At 44.5% G+C, this 5,082-nt stretch overlaps 1 pseudogene; it reads right to left on the bottom strand.

The window, feature by feature from the left end:
* Positions 1-4,432: 4,432 nt before the first annotated feature.
* On the bottom strand, positions 4,433-4,551 carry LOC134964399 (5S ribosomal RNA; annotated as a pseudogene).
* Between the last annotated feature and the right edge of the window lie 531 nt (positions 4,552-5,082).

Genomic DNA, 5,082 nt, shown 5'->3' with positions numbered 1-5,082 from the left:
TTTTAGTTGTTGTGCGCAGTAGTAGGAGGACAGTGCATAATTTTGCTGACCACCAGTATATAATATATAGCAGTATGGTACAGTAGTCCACTGCTCTACCTACCTCTGTGTCGTCAAGTATACTATCCATCCATACCTGTGGTGCATTTTAGTTGTTGTGCGCAGTAGTAGGAGGACAGTGCATAATTTTGCTGACCACCAGTATATAATATATAGCAGTATGGTACAGTAGTCCACTGCTCTACCTACCTCTGTGTTGTCAAGTATACTATCCATCCATACCTGTGGTGCATTTTAGTTGTTGTGCGCAGTAGTAGGAGGACAGTGCATAATTTTGCTGACCACCAGTATATAATATCTAGCATTACGGTACAGTAGTCCACTGCTCTACCTACCTCTGTGTCGTCAAGTATACTATCCATCCATACCTGTGGTGCATTTTAGTTGTTGTGCGCAGTATTAGGAGGACAGTGCATAATTTTGCTGACCACCAGTATATAATATATAGCAGTACGGTACAGTAGTCCACTGCTCTACCTACCTCTGTGTCATCAAGTATACTATCCATCCATACCTGTGGTGCATTTTAGTTCTTGTGCGCAGTAGTAGGAGGACAGTGCATAATTTTGCTGACCAACAGTATATAATATATAGCAGTACGGTACAGTAGTCCACTGCTCTACCTACCTCTCTGTCGTCAAGTATACTATCCATCCATACCTGTGGTGCATTTCAGTTGTTGTGCGCAGTAGTAGGAGGACAGTGCATAATTTTGCTGACCACCAGTATATAATATATAGCAGTACGGTACAGTAGTCCATTGCTCTACCTACCCCTGTGTCGTCAAGTATACTATCCATCCATACCTGTGGTGCATTTTAGTTGTTGTGCGCAGTAGTAGGAGGACAGTGCATAATTTTCCTGACCACCAGTATATAATATATAGCAGTAAGGTACAGTAGTCCACTGCTCTACCTACCTCTGTGTCGTCAAGTATACTATCCATCCATACTTGTGTTGCATTTTAGTTGTAGTGCGCAGTAATAGGACGACAGTGCATAATTTTGCTGACCACCAGTATATAATTTATAGCAGTACGGTACAGTAGTCCACTGCTCTACCTACCTCTGTGTCGTCAAGTATACTATCCATCCATACCTGTGGTGCATTTTAGTTGTTGTGCGCAGTAGTAGGAGGACAGTGCATAATTTTGCTGACCACCAGTATATAATATATAGCAGTACGGTACAGTAGTCCACTGCTCTACCTATCTCTGTGTCGTCAAGTATACTATCCATCCATACCTGTGGTGCATTTTAGTTGTTGTGCGCAGCAGTAGGAGGACAGTGCATAATTTTGCTGACCACCAGTATATAATATATAGCAGTACGGTACAGTAGGCCATTGCTATTGATATATAACTGGCATATAATTCCACACATTAAAAAATGGAGAACAAAAATGTGGAGGGTAAAATAGGGAAAGATCAAGAACCACTTCCACCTCGTGCTGAAGCTGCTGCCACTAGTCATGGCCGAGACAATGAAATGCCATCAACGTCGTCTGCCAAGGCCGATGCCCAATGTCATAGTAGAAAGCATGTAAAATCCAAAAAACAAAAGTTCAGTAAAATGACCCAAAAATCTAAATTAAAAGCATCTGAGGAGAAGCGTAAACTTGCCAATATGCCATTTACGACACGGAGTGGCAAGGAACGGCTGAAGCCCTCTCCTATGTTCCTCATGACTAGTGGGTCAGCTTCACATGAGGATGGAAGCACTCATCCTCCCACTAGAAAAATGAAAAGACTTAAGCTGGCAAAAGCACAGCAAAGAACTGTGCGTTCTTCTAAATCCCAAATCCCCAAGGAGAGTCCAATTGTGTTGGTTGCAATGCCTGACCTTCCCAACACTGGACGGGAAGAGGTGGCGCCTTCCACCATTTGCACGCCCCCTGCAAGTACTGGAAGGAGCAACCGCAGTCCAGTTCCTGATAGTCAAATTGAAGATGTCACTGTTGAAGTACACCAGGATGAGGATATGGGTGTTGCTAGCGCTGAGGAGGAAATTGACAAGGAGGATTCTGATGGTGAGGTGGTTTGTTTAAGTCAGGCACCCGGGGAGACACCTGTTGTCCGTGGGACGAATATGGCCATTGACATGCCTGGTCAAATTACAAAAAAAATCACCTTGTCGGTGTGGAATTATTTCAAAAGAAATGCGGACAACATTTGTCAAGCCGTGTGTTACCTTTGTCAAGCTGTAATAAGTAGGGGTAGGGACGTTAACCTAGGAACATCCTCCCTTATATGTCACCTGGAGCGCATTCATCAGAAGTCATTGACAAGTTCAATAACTTTGGGTGACAGCGGAAGCAGTCCACTGACAACTAAATCCCCTCCTCTTGTAACCAAGCTCCTGCAAACCACACCACCAACTCCCTCAGTGTCAATTTCCTCCTTAGACAGGAATGCCAATAGTCCTGCAGGCGAGGTCACTGTCAAGTCTGATGAGTCCTCTCCTGCCTAGGATTCCTCTGATGCATCCTTGAGTGTAACGCCTACTGCTGCTGGCGCTGCTGCTGCTGGGAGTCGATCGTCATCCCAGAGGGGAAGTCAGAAGACCACTTGTACTACTTCCAGTAAGCAATTGACTGTCCAACAGTCCTTTGCGAGGAAGATAAAATATCACAGCAGTCATCCTGTTGCAAAGCGGATAACTCAGGCCTTGGAAGCCTGGGCGGTGTTAAATGTGTTTCCGGTATCCACCGTTAATTCACAGGAAACTAGAGATTTGCTTGAGGTAGTGTGTCCCCGGTACCAAATACCATCTTGGTTCCATTTCTCTAGGCAGGCGATACCGAGAATGTACACAGACCTCAGAAAAAGAGTCACCAGTGTCCTAAAAAATGCAGTTGTACCCAATGTCCACTTAACCACGGACATGTGGACAAGTGAAGCAGGGCAGACTAAGGACTATATGACTGTGACAGCCCACTGGGTAGATGTATTGCCTTCCGCAGCAAGAACAGCAGTGGCGGCACCAGTAGCAGCATCTCGCGAACGCCAACTCATTCCTAGGCAGGCTACGCTTTGTATCACCGCTTTCCATAAGAGGCACACAGCTGACAACCTCTTACGGAAACCGAGGAACATCATCGCAGAATGGCTTACCCCAATTGTACTCTCCTGGGGATTTGTGACACCGGACAATGCCACCAATATTGTGCGTGCATTACATGTGGGCAAATTCCAGCACGTCCCATGTTTTGCACATACATTGAATTTGGTGGTGCAGAATTATTTAAAAAACGACAGGGGCGTGCAAGAGATGCTGTTGGTGGCCCGAAGAATTGCAGGCCACTTTCGGCATTTAGCCACCGCGTGCTGAAGACTGGAGCACCAGCAAACACTCCTGAACCTGCCCCGCCATCATCTGAAGCAAGAGGTGGTAACGAGGTGGAATTCAACCCTCTATATGCTTCAGAGGATGGAGGAGCAGCAAAAGGCCATTCATGCCTATACAGCTACCTACGATATAGGCAAAGGAGGGGGAATGCACCTGACTCAAGCGCAGTGGAGAATGATTTCAACGTTGTGCAAGGTTCTGCAACCCTTTGAACTTGCCACACGTGAAGTCAGTTCAGACACTGCCAGCCTGAGTCAGGTCATTCCCCTCCTCAGGCTTTTGCAGAAGAAGCTGGAGAGATTGAAGGAGGAGCTAAAACAGAGCGATTCCGCTAGGCATGTGGGACTTGTGGCTGGAGCCCTTAATTCGCTTAACTAGGATTCACGGGTGGTCAATCTGTTGAAATCAGAGCATAACATTTTGGCCACCGTGCTCGATCCTAGATTTAAAACCTACGTTGGATCTCTCTTTCTGGCAGAGACAAGTCTGCAGAGGTTCAAAGACCTGCTGGTGAGAAAATTGTCAAGTACTGACAGTGGGAGAAAGAGAAAGCTCTTGTGTGGGCGCACTCTTGGAAAGGAAGAGAAAATTCTTCAATTGAAAAAAGATTATGTTAAAACATATATTTATTAATTAATTATGAATTAAAACAAATACCCTTCTACGATCCAAAAATACGAAAAAATATTAAGAATGTTCTGGTCTATTAATCTTGAGAGAAAAATTAGAAAGGTTGCAGACACTGGATAGTCTGACACCCGTTTCTCCTGACCAGTACAGATGTTCTGTATTAATGGGACCAAAGGAGGGGGTCAGTATGCGTATTTAGTCATAGAAAGACCACTTATATTAGGTCAATACTATACACTTTACTCATTACCCGTAAAGCCATACGGCATAAGTTCAGAATGTATATCATAGTATCCTTATAAAAAGAAGGATAGGAAAAGAAAGGCAGAAATAGATAGAATTAGTGGCGATACTGCTGTTGGTGTCCACCCTTCAGAGGAAGGGGAATAGTTCCTACCCTACAACACCGGGTATTCCCAGGGAGTCTCCTCTCAAGGTACTGACCTAGCCCGAAGCTGTTTAGCTTCCAAGATCGGACGAGGTCGGGCATGAGCAGCGTGGTATGATAGTAGAGAGGATATCTACCAATGAGAGTGCACCTATATAGGAAAATAAAGAATTTTAGTGAAGATAGATCGTACAGTACGTGGATCTACTTTCCACGTTAGGCAGGGTAAAACAACTGTCACTCAGTGGCGCCGTGTGCCCTGGATCGGGGATGAGAGTCCACTAGATAATAGTCAGTTAAGAAAAAAATTAGATATAAAGGTTGGAACTTATCGAGTTGGATGACCATTTGATATTTAAGGAGCGAATGTCCAATGAAAGGGTAAAGGGCCAGATAAGTTCATGAGCAAGAGGCAAATTAACTATACATTCTTTACATACAGACAATCTGAATATATGGCGGAAAAAAGGACAAGAGCTTTCTCTTTCTCCCACTGTCAGTACTTGTACTCTCTAGCTCTGGGCGCACCACCAATAACGACTACTATTGAAAGGTTGTATCTTCCTTTCTTATAATTTAATTGTCCGCCTTTGGTTTTTCCAATATTAGCTACATCTGATTATACACCAGTGCCCAGTCGCTCTTCTTTCTGAGAAA

The sequence above is a fragment of the Pseudophryne corroboree genome, chromosome 9 (genome assembly GCF_028390025.1).
Source record: "Pseudophryne corroboree isolate aPseCor3 chromosome 9, aPseCor3.hap2, whole genome shotgun sequence".
In the NCBI taxonomy this organism is placed as follows: Eukaryota; Metazoa; Chordata; class Amphibia; order Anura; family Myobatrachidae; genus Pseudophryne; species Pseudophryne corroboree.
The sequence above is the reverse complement of the archived record's forward strand: the minus strand, read 5'-3'. Positions and strand labels throughout refer to the sequence as shown.